The sequence below is a fragment of the Lytechinus pictus genome, chromosome 18 (assembly GCF_037042905.1).
Source record: "Lytechinus pictus isolate F3 Inbred chromosome 18, Lp3.0, whole genome shotgun sequence".
NCBI lineage: Eukaryota > Metazoa > Echinodermata > Echinoidea > Temnopleuroida > Toxopneustidae > Lytechinus > Lytechinus pictus.
In genome coordinates this window covers 22,201,547-22,217,020 of record NC_087262.1, presented here as the reverse complement: position 1 = coordinate 22,217,020, position 15,474 = coordinate 22,201,547, and positions in this window count along the sequence as shown.

Here is a 15,474-nt window from a genome sequence, read left to right as displayed (position 1 = left end):
ACTCACAGAAGATTTTGGGGCACTTACGTTAGCCACAAAAGTCGGAAAAGACTGCCTGCTCCACAAAGGAAGACTTCACTGAACATAGTAAAGTGGTATCAAAGAGAATGTTGCCTCTTCATGAATATGAGGACAATATAAGTATATGTATCTCTTTTTATCATCATTGTTTGACTTTGCTTCTAATGTGTTCTTGTGTTTAGCTAATCATTATCATTATATACTTGGCAAGATCATGATGGAAGTTTATTCTGAATCTCAGAAGAACAATGGATTAGAATGGAATCATATACAGTTCACCTCTGTAATTCTAAAAAGAACTATTCAGCCAATTAATTAATACTCTTTAGAAGTCTTAAGTAGTCAATGGACTCTTTGGTCAGTGATTACATTAGTACTAACTGGGTCTGTTCAGACTGCCTAGAAACTTGTCAGTTCCAGGTATATTCTGATCGTGAAATTCGCCCTGATCAGAAAATACCTGGTAATTTTGGCAGTGTGAAAGCAAATTATGAATAATATTCCCGAAAGAAAATACCCGCTAAATAGTAGGTTCTTGTCAAACGACGAAAACTTTCGTGGGGATTTTTCCAAGGTCGCATGTAATTTGCAGTGGGAAAGCAAATTACAGGAACTTTCTGAGTTGGGTGTGGGCGCCGCAGGTTGCTGCTGAGCTAGCAATTTTGAATCTCGCACCTTGTCTGCTTATCAGACCATACTGCGCATGCTTGTAACTTTGTTTCAGGGAGGTGTGGATATTTTTTAGCCTGAAAAAGATCTCGTAATTTAACAAGGATTCTTGTAATCGAGGCAGTTTAAAGCCACCTACTATGCATCCTCTACTCTCTTTCTTACCATCCATCCCTTCCTCCCTCTCTCTCTCTCTCTCTCTTCCACTTTGTCACTACCATCGTTCCTTTCTAGTCTTCTGCCTTCCATCATTTCACATCCCTTCACCATCTAACTTTACTCCCTTCGTCCCTTCATTCCTAATTCCTCCCTCCCTTCACCCTTCCTTCATCCATCCCTTTTCCCTTCCCTTCATATCCCTCCCTCATTCTATCAAAGTCTGATGATTGACACAGTAGTTGGTATTAATTGTATCAACTTTATCAGAAGTAGGCCTACCACTACCACTATTATCATCATCATCATCATCATCATTGATCATCACCACCACCACCACTGATCATCACCACCACCACCATCACTACAACTATCATTATCATCAACACCATCATCATCAAAACCACCACCACCATCACCATCATCATCATCACCGCCACTACTACCACCACCACCACCACCATTATCATCATCATCACCATCAACATCATCATCATCATAACCACCACCACCACCATCATCATCACCATGCACCAACATTATCATCATCATCACAATCACGACCACAACCACCACCACCATCATCATCATCATCATAATCACGACCACAACCACCACTATCATCATTATAATCATCATCATCACCATCATCATCATCACAACCACCACCACCACCATCATCATCACCATCATCATCAATCATCATCACCATAACCACCACCATCACCATCATAATCATCACCAGGTCAACCACCACCACCACCATCATCATCACCTCCACTACCACCATCATCATTATCATCATCATCATCATCATCATCAATCATCATCACCATAACCACCACCACCATCATCATCATCACCAGGTCAACCACCACCACCACCATCATCATCACCACCACCACTACCACCACCATCATCATCATCATCATCACAACCATCAGACTAGAAGCAATATGCATCCTTTACTGCACAATAATTATCAGATGGAGATCTATATTTTCCCCCTGATTAAACACCCGTGATTAAACATAATTAGAGCATTAGACTATACTTTAGTCAGTCTACAACTCCATTCAAATCTGTGTATTAAAACAGAGATTAATCTCAGCATGGCCTGTGATCCGAACCAAAGGCAAAGGCATGTTTGATAAACCTACTAGTGGTTTTACTTTGTAAAGAGATGCTACGACCATGGATTTGTTAGTGAGAATTCTCTGCTAGAACGAAATGTTTCTCAATTCTATTATACAAATCGTACAAGCAGTGAACGTAAATCGCTCAATAGCTCGCGCTGTACGCAGCCAGCGAAATTTATATCAGGAAACTGCCGGGCGCCACATCATGAACATCACGGCCCTTCACCGGTCTCTTCTTCTCACACTTGACAGTCACAAATTACCCCAAATCATGTTACTAAGATGCAGGTATTCACTTTCAATCACAAAATATGTATGGATTTTCATCTTACCTTCGCTCATTTTCGATTGGTATTTTATCCTCCGCGTAAATCCAAATGTAGAAAGTTTCTCCCGGCTGCTGCAGTCCTCTTGTCGTCTGCAATTTGTTTACACCTGCGCAAATAATTTGAGCACGTTTATTTGAGCTAGACTGATTACCAGGGGTTCGGTGTAATTATTCAGATAATGCCTATGTTGAGCTTGATCGAATACGCAAGTCAATTCAGTTAATAAACCTGATAAAGGCTAATACAATAATTTCGTGCTTTGAAAGTGCACGATGCATCTACGTATGATGCATCCACCCAATTCAGAATTAATTATCAACAATTTTAGGTGGATGAAATATCATTAAAATCAGGCTTGACTCCCTATAAAGTGAATTAAAAAGAATAATTACGATCAGATATGAAACTTTAGTTATGAAACGTTAGAGATTAGAGATTTATAATGTGTCACTGTGGATAGGGCTATCCTTTGAATAGTGTTGTAAGTCGTTTGCCTTGAACCCCAAAATACAATCAGAAATCAAATCAAACTTCAAAAAGTATACATGGCACTTTTTGCCAAATTGAAATGCAGGGGAAGAATGAGACATTGGAGATGGAATGGTAAGGCCAGATCGCAACTCACAAGTGATTCCCCCCTTCAGATTTTATATTTGGTTGGGCAAATGTCACATTGTGGGATCCGATGGAAAATCTGCACGTTAAGCCAAACATAAAGCCTAATCTCCAAAACTAAATAAACCCTAATCCTTATCTTCACATTATTCTGAATAAAAAACTCTATTACAATCCTAACTCTATCCCTATGCCCTCTGAGATATTAAAACCGGAGTAATTGTCGCAGGAGCATATGTCGTGTCACCGTGTCACCGACATGATAGTCCTATCTTGTAAACAAAATAATTTAGTAAAGAATAAAAATTCGGTTATGCTCAGACAAGTAAACTGAATGCCCTAGATATGTATAGGGGCCGCAAAACGGTTTTGAAAGTGGCGGGGCTGACCCTGCCCCCCCCCCCCAAAAAAAAAAAAAAAAAAAAAAAATTAGATGGTAAGTTGTTTACATTTTTGGACAGGTTTATGGGTTTTGAAGCCCTCCGATTACGCGGCCCCCTACCATGATAATACTTCAATACAATATATGTATACGATCGATGAACAGGCACTCAACAGGCACTCAACTCAAGCCTACAGCATCGTGGACTTAAAGTAAAGTAAAGTAAAGTAAAGTATAAGTCATAAACCTCACCCCTCAGGGGGAGTGAGAACGGGAACGATTTTTAAAGAGGGAGTGCTGGTTTGCTAACAACCAAAAAACAAAAAAACAAAAAAAAAAAAAGGGGGTGTTCATTCCGAAATGAAGGTGATTTTGGGGGAAAAAAATCTTTATAAACCTAAACGACGACATGAAAACACCACAAAGAGGCACAAACACTGTAATGAGCGCTATCAGCATCATATCAAAATGTAAAGTGTTGCTAAACAGGGCACGGATTGTCCTCTCAGTAAACGCAGATGGCGCTGCTCTTAAAAGATAAACACTGACGATTAGCTTCGATCTGCAAAGAATGGTGACAGAGATAGCACCCAATATTATTTGCCAAATAGTGAAAAGGGGATGGAATTGGAAAAGAGGGCAAGCAGCAAGGAAGGTATAAGAAAAAAGTGGGTCATTCAACTCTGTGATCACAAAATGTAGATGAGTTTGGAAATTATTATTATTTATTTATTCATTTATTTTGTTTTATTTATTTCATACTGCAGGGTAGGCCTGTTCAGTTCTTAAAACTGCTTTACAACGGCGCCCTGCAGTTTAAATTACATGTCAAGATAACTATGAACAACAACAACAACAAACAACATCAAAAATACAAAATACAAAATATCTAACATCAGAAACAATTAACACCAAAATATAGAATGGGAAGTGACAATTTAAACATACATAGCATTGTAAATCAATGGAATACCATTATTATTATATTATCATTATTATTATTATTATTATTATATCAAAATATATATCACAAATCTAGTTCTTCATTTAAAAAAAAGGCTGAAATTGTTGTTTCGTCGCAAACAAACAAACTAGAATATATCAGCTTGTACGGCTTTTTCAAGCTCATTTTAATTTAAAAATGCAACTTATCAGGCTATCGTGAACGAATAAAACAAAAATCGGAGGAAATGGAAAATGGATGAAATGTGTATTTTTTATATTATTATTATTATTATTATTATATCAAAATATCTATCACAAATTTAAATATTCATTCAAAAAGGGCTGAAGTTTGTGCTTGATTGCTTCGCTCGCAAACGACAATTTTAAGAATTTAAAGCTGGAGGTAACAATAGCAACGCTTTGTATCCTCAGTCAAAAAGCGCTATATAAATCCAGCAATTATTACATGCCATGTTTCCCTCTCATTATCTTGGCTCATTACACCACTGATTCTGGAATGATGTGACATCAATATCAACTCCCTGTATTAGCATTATTAGAACATCAATTACAAACACTTTAGTCACACCGAAAAGTGTATTCATGGCCACATTCTGGCATGAATATCGACCGATGATGCAAACAATACATTGATCGATGTAACCAATCGATTTATTACAGAACAAATAAAAAAGATTCGGTTTTTGTAGTTTCTTCTTTTTTTTCTTTTGCCTTGGTTTCTTTTCTTTTCTTTTTTGTTTTCATTTGTTTTATTATATTTTTCTTTTCTTTCTTTTCTTTTCATTCCTTTCATTTTCTTTTTATGTTTGTTTATTCTTCTACTCTCTTTTCTCTTCCCCTTTAATTCATGTTTAATTCATTAATCCCTCTTTCATTGTTCTTCCTTATTTACTGTATAAGTATTATGGTATAGTATTTTTAATTTACATATATGTAGTAATGATGGTGTTAATATTGAAATTTGACGGAATGTCTTAATTCATTTCAGAATATGCATGTAAATCGTAAAAGGTTGGACTGCACGATAGTTTTACACATTCTCCACTCCGGGTGTATTATTAGGTATGCACAACGACAACTCGTTAATGTATCGAGTAAGCTTGTCGCAACCGCGGTCTAGATTCGAACCCTTGACCTTATAAAGGAGATGCAGACATTGCCATGCGCACAATTTTTCTTACAGAGGCAAAAATAGGTGACTTATTCGAGAAAAAATACGCTAGGGAAAAAGGTGACGAAAACTTTTTTTTTTTGGGGGGGGGGGCAAATTCCAAAGGAATACATATTGGGAAATATTTGTTGTTGTTGAGAAATAGCAATTTGAATGAAAAAAAACGGCTTTGAGAATAACTAAAAGGGACGGCCCTACGTCCATCCTTGCCCTGCGCTCGGCTTTGGATTAGTAGGGCGCTGTGAAGACTGTTTGATTTTATTAATCTTTTGATCAGATTAAAAGCCTCTTCACCACTTGTGATTTGGTATCCCGCCTCCCCCCCAAAAAAAGTCCCCGATCCTTTCGACAGAATTACTTTATTATTAAAAAGCCCCGGGGGGCCCTGACTGCAGATATCAACAAACACAATTGGTTTGGGTCAAAAGAAAAACGAGAGAGAATCGATTGGAAATAATTTTTGGATTCTTTGGATCTTTGAACCTTTGTCATTTCGATTTTCCGATCAATTTTAGGGCTTGTTAAGATCCGCCCATGAATAGATGTCAAACTTTGTTTTGTGAATCACATCGCAATAGGTCTCAAGGGTCTAAAAACATTTCCCGTAGACTCGCGTGTTAAACTGGCACTTAAAAAATCATAACAAACAAGGATGAAATTCGGGGGTCGATTGTTTGATACCGATGGATAGGATACATATCTGACAATCCATATCTGACCAGAAAAGGGCCCCTCGACCGGCTCATTTTAAAAGTCAAATCGGCATTTATGAAGACATCTCTTGAGGGATCAAATTCATCACCTGAAAATTTAAAATAGCCCTAATCCTTCCGCAAGTATAGATATAGTTACAAGATTTGTGATATTTCTTCCCAATTTGGGGAAAAGAAGCTCAGTAGTTACCAACTATAGATTCTGTGTTAGATGGACAGTCATATTCATACACTTTGTCAATCAGCTATATCAAAATAAATAAAATTGAGAATGGGTTGGCTCGAATGGATATCTTTTGCCTTTCCATTGTTATTAGGCCCGTGCAACCACTAGTGTAGAGTGTCTTGTAGATTTTGGTATTACTTCGTGCATATGAATTGATTGGCCAGGGTGGTATTGATTAGATTTGCACAAAAGAACATCAGAAACATTTGTAATTTTCTTTCTGTTATCGATTGAGAAGCACAAGAAAGTAATTCCGACGACATCGGACAAAACTATACCATAATCATGATAATGAAGGCATACATCCCATATTTCCTTCTGTAGGGATAACTGAGAGTTGGGTCCCTCCTCGATTGATGGCCGATAAGACAGACCACCCCTTCTCCCTCTCCTTCTCCCCCACGCCTTGAATAAGAAAGGTAAGGTGCAGTGTTTGGCATGCCAATATGTTGGGTAGGGATATACCAGCATCAAGGAAACGCTCAAAGATGATGATGATGATGGTGATGGTGATGATGATGTTGGTGGTGGTGGTGATGATGATGATGATGATGATGACGATGATTTTGATGACGATGATGATAATGTCAAAGCTGATTATGATGTATGACGATGACTGATAATAACTGCAATAAATTGTGACGACTGATGATGAAAAACGAGTACGAGGGGTAAAAGATGAATGAGAAGAAAAGAAAGCGACAAGAAAACATTTTGTTTCGTTAAACAAAAACAAACAAACATTATGTCAACTTGTAATGCCGCTTCAAGCTTATTTTTATTAAAAATGCAACTTATCAGTCTATTTTTAACGAAGAAATAAAATCGTCCTTGCCCCTTCCCAAACTCTCCATGCAGACACTGGTGCATGGCCTTCATTACAAAATGATTTCCTTTTCATCACCTTCTTTCAGCATCAGCATCCCCAATAAACTAACTGCGCAGATGCGCCTTTCAGAAGAGGCGAGGGGTGTATTGATTACCCCTAAATTTACACCCAGTCCGCTTTGGTGTGGTGACCACGCAGTCAACCACAAATTCTAAAATATCCTGTCCGGGGCCGCCCACGTCAGGATTTCGGGGATATTTCTTTGGAATTTCAACTTGAACTTTGCGACCACCACCTAATTGAGGCGGTTCAAGGTCATGTAAGTATGAACATTAATGAATAAATCAATTTCAAGGGCAGGAGCAGTTCGGAAAGCAAGGAATGATACGACAGAGTAGGAACTGTTGCCTTCTTAAAAAATACACCTTAATTTCGACCGCTCTGAGACGCCACTCACCCTTAATGGACGCCATTTCCTCGTATGAAATCATACCGATATGCGTTTAACTTTTGTAAACAAAACTGCTATGGTTACGATGACATAAAAACGTTGTACAACTTTGGAAATGCAACTTTCCAATTTTAGGCATTCAAAATACTTCTGTAAACTCTTTGTTGAAAGGAAGCTGTATTATACGCATATTCATATATTGGTGAAAACTGCAACTTTAGCTGCTCGTATTTGGTGAAATCATATTTGATTTTGGCAATGTGCTAAAATTATGGGAAGATGAAAGTGTAAAAAATTTTGCATTTCTTATGTGGTCTTTCCTTATGCTTTGATAAATATAAAGTATTTACTTGGATAAGGAAAGGTATTTATTTTCCCCACACAGTTATCATGGTTATAAATTATTCCATCGTTTTATTCATTACTATGTACACTCTGAAAAATATTGGGAAAATGATCCATAAGGGTAATTATATGTCCAACCAACATTGAGAATTTGTTTTGGGCATTTTTATTCATCCAGTGTGATGAAAATTTTACCTATTTTTTAACCATACTGGACAATAATGCTTCACACGTTTGGTAAAATTGGTTGGACTCATAATTACCCTCGTGCTGGTTAAAATTTTACCCAATATCTTTCACAGTGTAGTTTACCAAGATTTCCGTCAGCTAATCAAATCACGGTATTGGACCAGAGTTTAGAATTAGAATATGGGCCAATACATATTGATCCAATTTCTTAAAATGATTTTGAAGTATTTTTTTAAAGAGAAGTGGAAAATTTGCAAACTTTGAATAATTATAGATGTTGATGTTCACAGCGACCTCTTGTTCTATTTCCATGAAAAATTTCCAAGATATTCTTTCTTTGAGTTAAAGGACCTAGAATTACATACAAGCTATGATCCAAATGTAGATTTTTTTTCTTCTTTTAATGTTATTTCATCTTAATACGGTAACCATCATCATCCGAAATTAAATCACGCAATTTTTTGGAAGCCGCATTTAAATAATAAGTAATGAGTTTAAAAGTGGGTAGAATTTAAATTCTAAATGTTTGAGTAGAAATATTATTTTCACTCTTCCTTGGACTGATAGGAAGAAGAACCTCGAAGGGAGAAAATTCAAAATGACTATGGGCTGAATTTCAATATTCATTCTCAGTTAACTCCTCTTCGAGTGCTTCTCCACATCACTCTGCACTGTAAAAACTGTGGTGTTAAAACTGACACCAGCTGCCAGTTGGTGTCTATTGGTGTCAGTTGGTGTCACCCTGAGGTGTTAAAATTACACCCTAGTGATTGAACATAATGCCAAAGAGTGTAAAAGTAACAACCAAAGGTGTTGTAATAACACCTATAGGTCTTAAACTAACACTGTCAATTTAACACCGGTGTAAAATAACGGGTGTGGTCATATATGTATCACGGTTAACACCACGGTTTTTGCTGTGTGAAAAGGAGAGAAATTATCTTTCCAAAATACTTAATTCCATTGCACAGTAAATTCACTCTTAAACGATATCATATTCTCATCTTTGATTTGGGGAATTTATGCATTGTTTTGTAATGTTTCATCAAAAATTGTGGTAACATAGTTTGTTTCTATCTTTGTTTCATATACTGTATGCCTCCGCTGCTTACGGAATTCAGCCGTTATAGATCAATGTTGAGCAAATTTGATCCATCGAATCTGTACGTTTTGCCCAATATGTCCGTTAAAGAAATAGATAACAATTATTTAAAAAACGAATAAGATCTACGTCTGATGTTCCAAGCTTATGTCACTTTACGAGAAAAAAAAAACTATTTAAGGTAGTTGCACGTTTAGGGTTAAGGGGTTGTGAGTAGTGAGTTATAGTAAGACCCCCAACAAGCAAACGATATCTCGATTAATAAACCATTTGTTGTCAGTCATGGAAAACAAGTATTTGCCATGGGTTTTTTTTTTTGTTATTACTATCAGTAATGTCCAAAAGTTAATACACTAGTTCTATTCTAAAATTCACGCTGGTGTGCCTGGTTCATTTTGGTAAAACGTGGATTTAAACAAAAAAGTTGAAATGTTTTAAATATATACACACATTAAAACAAAGTAGTTAAGATAATGACACGTGTGTCAGTAGTGTTCTTAACATTCAAAAGTCAGTCAGCTTTTATACGAAAAAATACAATATTGTGAGATGAGTTTAAACTAATCAATGCGAACCAATATGAACTAAAAAGTAGACAAATAAACACTCTGTGAATTGTGGACTTTCATTTAGAAAAACAAACTGCCAGCTCACGAAGCAAAATTCATCGATTAAAAATCGTGAGAGAAAAAGAACAAGAACATGTAAAAAAAACGAAATTAAATAAGTAGAATAAGAAGAGGAAAGATGAGGAGCAGGAGGAAAAGAAGAAAAAAAAAGAAAAAGGAAAAGAATAAGAATAAGAAGAAAAAATAACAACAAAAACATCATCAACAACACGAAAGGAGGAGGAGTAAGAGCAGCAGGAGAAAAAGAAAAGGAAGAACAAGAACAAGATACAGACAAAAGAAGACAAAACTGTAGGGACGCCAGTTTCGAGTTTAAGTTTCTATCAACCTGAACATACCTACCTACTTCCAATTGTTGAAATAAAATCATTGTTTTGTTTGTACAATTAACTAAATCAGTCTTAACCTTATAATATGTAATAGTTTAATCAAGAAATTGTTGCCACTAAAGAATAGTCAATGTGACTAGATATATTCATTGTCAGCTGAGTGTAATTCATAATCGAGTCCCATATCATCTCGTCAGAAATAAGTGTGCTATCTGATATTATTGCAAGCAAAATATATTTGTGACATATACATGTATATTATTATTAAAAAAAAAATGAATATCCATATTTTATTGTTCGAAAAAAAATCTGAAAGTAGAAATATCCTGAAAATTATTTTTGCCTAATTGATCGTTGGCCTGTCAGCCACTGTGCAGCGCCAGATCGATGTAGCTCTATCCTTTGAATTGTTGAATGCAAAACAGGGTAGCAGCAAGTCCCATCTTTATGGTTTGACGTGACCGGGGCTTGAACTCCCAACCTCCCGATTGTGACACGGACGCTATTACCAACTGAGCCAACACACCGGTTAACCTAATTAGAAGTTGCAATTAGGAGACCTTTTTATCTTGTCATTTTCAACAAGCTCCAAAATAACAGCTATTAAATGAACACTTTCTAAACATAGAATTTTCACTTGTTAGTAACAGTTTTATAATAAATATAAGAAATATACAAATTTCACGACATTAGTAATATTCATAAACTTTAATACTGATAAGAATGGTAAGGATCTCGACCTCATTATATTCTTATGATCAGATGATCTATTAAAGTGTATCAGTCTTGAGATAAAATCAATAACTTATTCCATCCTTTTCAAAATTCCCATTCGTGCCCCCAGCCCCTCCTCCACAACGTACATAATTGCACTGTAAACAGAAAAGGCAAACAAAAGATCCCATTCGCTCAAAGTTTTCAGTAGGCGCAGAGCATCCTTGACTACTTGACTATTACTTCCATTCATGACTCTCAACCGGGGGCGCCTCACTAAATGACGGGATGGATAAAATTTTGCGTTTCTTCGCAAGGGTGTGTGTTATTGTTTTATTTTAAGTATTTGTTTCGTGTGTTTATATGTAATATGTATTCCTTGTTTACACATATTCAATTGATTTACGAGAAGTAGTGAAAATATATTCAGGGAAACAGAATATGAAAACAAAAGTCATCATCTTACACACACAATTATACTCTGTTAGTACTCAAGTCACATTTGCAGTGACCAGAGATTATACACATACACTGTCATATGCTTTCCAGACTACAATGAAGGATTTTTACCACCGAGCAGGTTGACTAAATATATAGGATCATATATTTGTCGGTATAGTTTTATATAAATTATTTCGTATACATGTACCAAAAGTGAACTTACCGATTGATGGTAAGATCAAAAATCCTCATCGGCTTACATGCAATTTCATTTGACGAATATATACTGGGATAGGGTCATGTTTGTTTGTTAGTGGTGGATCTGGGGGTGTCCCCCATCCCTAAAATACAGAGAGGGCCTCAGTATTTTTAAACATGGGGTATTAATCCAAATGTTTTTTTTCCTTCTAAATATTAAATATAGTTTTTAAAACTACTTTCAGAAATTAAAGATGAGTATACGGAATAACCTTTCCCATAAAAATAACCCCCAAAATAGTGACAGCTGTAAAGGATGATTTCAGCGGCCAAACTGTCTCCCTCTCTCTCTCGGTTCCATCTGAAATAAATCTGAAAACCACTTCCCCCTCGTCGCGGATCCAGCTGGACACAAAGTTTATAGAGGCCGACTTTTGTGCAAAACAATATATGGCCCCTAAAATGGTATTGTGTTTGATCCGTATGGATCCGCGCCTGCCCCCCTCCCCCCCATCTTCCCCGGTCTTGTCCGGTCCCATTCCTCTTCCATTTTGTCTCTTCTTCCCCATTCGTACTTGAACAAAGGCATTGCGACGTAAGAACCAACTGCGTGAATAATTGAATTATCGGACTGAAAAAAAGACAAACGTTACAATAATATTGCAAAAAGGGTCTCGAACAACACACACACAAAAAAAAAAAATCGAAGTTCATTTCATTAGAATGAGCAAGTAAGGCTAAGATTTCAAAGAGAACTTCGAGGGAAGTGGGACGTCTTGAATAATTCATCATGATATCTTACTCCAAGGAGTAGTGAATATACTGTCCTTGTTATTTTCCAATTGCCAATTCTAAAGTTTTTATAAAAAATATATTCTAGTGTCTAGTGTTCGAATGCAAATCGACAAAGAATATGTAGACTTAGACTCAGTGGCGGATCAATGGGCGGGGCTCGCCCCGGAGGAAAATTCTGAGAAAAAACAATGGTGGGGTGTATTTGGGGTGGTATTTCTTCTGGGGCCCTTTTCATCCCTAAAAAAAAAATCGACGGAAAATTGGCAAATATGCTGACCTTCTACTTTCTATTGCTTGTCACAAATTTTTAAGAGAAAAATAACCCATCCCGCTCCAAAAATAATGGATCTGCCAATGACTGTTTTATAGAAAATGTTTTTAATAACACATCCTCTTTGAAGAGTCTCTACATTCGAAGTTAATTTCATTGGAATAAAAATTCGACTTAATACTGTAAACATCCCAAAGAAAACTTCAATTATCTACAAACCAACAAAGATATTATTTTCTTTGATAACAGCCTCTTCATATATTATTTTTAATTAGAATTTTCCCAGAAAGATAAGGCGTCTGTATCTTTTGAAGATATAATGTGTGAGATATATAAAACTTTCACATTTCGTGAATAGACCGCTGTCATAAAAATATGAATCATTTCAACATTTAACGCTAAAATTGCAAATGGTCTCGTTAAACCTTTTCAGTTAACGCCCCACCACACAATTACGATGGTTGGCTGATTAAAGACTATCAAGGGGGTCTTCCGTATTATTGATTTTGCTCTCGTATATATCTTTTCAGATAGTGATCCTATATTTAACATGTATAAGATGTAAATCGTGACACGAGATACACCCAGTATATTATTTATACCATTATTATTTCATTCGAGCGAGAGTCGGAGCAGATTTGGTCACTTCGCTATTTCAAATGGGACACTCAATGAATCTGATGAAAACATGTTTATACACTTGCTCATTCCCGTTAATTAATTAATTTATCAATGATTCATTTAATATATCAGTTTAATTATTTCTTGAATTATCTATTCATCTACTGAATTGTCCAAAACGAGTATTTCAGAAGGATTAGGGGAAGGGCGAAGGTGGTGATTTAGAGTAAGCAAAACTGTATTGTCTTCTTAAAGGACAAGTCCACCCCAACATTAAGTTGATTTGAATAAAAAGAGGAAAATCCAACAAGCAGAACACTGAAAATTTCATCAAAATCGGATGTAAAATAAGAAAGATATGACATTTTAAAGTTTCGCTTAATTTCACAAAACAGTCATCTTGGCTGGTATGCAAATGAGGAGACTATGACGTCATCCACTCACTATTTCTTTTGTATTTTATTATATGAAATATTATAATTTTCTTCTCATTGTCAAGTGATACAACGATAAATTCCTCCCTGAACATGTGGAATTAGCATTGTTTAATACTATATGGTTTAGTCAAGTTGGTCCTTATTGTTATATATACACAACAAAAAAAGTAAGTCCCCCCTAAATCAAATTGCTGTAACTTTTGAACGGAATTATTTTGAGATATGATATTTCGTAGGTGTTTTACTACACTCATTAAGCAACCTCTGGGGAAAAATGAGATTGATCGGTTTAGTCATGCATGAGTAATTACAGATTGAATTAAAAATGACCATTTTTGAAAGTCACAAGAGTCGTTTTTCAGATTGTGCAAATACAAAGCTGGGCAAAAGTTGTTTTTAGGTGAATTTTATGGTGTTAATGCTGTTTTACTATCCATCATTTAGCCACTCCACACACAATTTTGATATCGTATGTTCATGGTTGAGTGAGCACAATAATGCAGGGGCCGCGGGGGGGGGGGGGGCTCAGCCCCCCACTTTTTTCCAAAAGCATGTACAAAAATGTAAAAATGACCATACGATTGTGATTTTTTGCATGGTCAGCCCCCCCCCCCCACTTTGAAAACCGTTCCGCGGCCCCTGTATAGTTACGTATCATCAAAGGGGTTTATGGTAGTATCCTCTACAACTTGTTAGATCATGTTAAAATTTGAAAATGTTGGTGGTTCCCACGATTATAGGCCCCTCCCCCATTTTAAAATTCTGGATCCACCACTGATTTGTCCATAAATTAAACTGATCATGAGAATTTGTAAGAAAAAATACATTTATGCAGTATAAAGAGTATTCATTCCTAAGTTTTCGAATGTGCTCGCTCAACCATGAAAATTTTAAAACTTCGGAAAGTGTGTGGTGATAGAAATGATGGATGATAAAAACAACAGCAATTAAAGTCACATTTGAAACCGAATTTGCCCCCAATATTCACTTTATTACCATTTAAAATGGGTCTGTGACATTGAAAATACCAAATTTCCCACTTTGATGTGTGCTCACTCATCCATAGATAAACATATCGCTTTCATTTTGGCACAGAATTCTGCCCATAGGTTGATTAACATTACTGCCAAATGACATTGCTAAAGACAGCCTTGAAAAAAAGTTCCACCACATTGAATAGGGGGTTACTTATTCTTAAACATATGCACCCATAATGTACACAAGTCTATGAGAGAGGAAGTCAACATTTTAACAAATATGAAATGAGGGTTTTTTTCATGGACGGTTTTTGTTACTTCTGCCAACAGTTATTTCATGAAACTTCGCACATGGCTTCAGTGTAACACTATCCAAAATATGCGCACACCAAAATAACCATTTGATACGGCACAGAGTGGGGCCAGGGCCTTGAACTTTCTTCTCATTTGCATAATTTTCGAATATTGTGTGCTCACTGATGCATTAAACATCGGGATTTTCATAAAAATCAAATCAAATCAACCACGCAAGGAGGTTTGTGATAGATATCCATAGTTACAAATTGCATTTTTTCCAATAACGTAAAAAAAGAGCTGATCACATTCCACATGTTCATTCAAGCGTGAATGTTTAATTAAACACCTTTGAATCATTGAAGCATGTTAATTGGTCATGAACTTAACGAAAAAGTTGAGAAAAGATCATTTTCAGTTACCAAAATGAAACAATACTTGCCTATGATATTTGAAAATCGTATC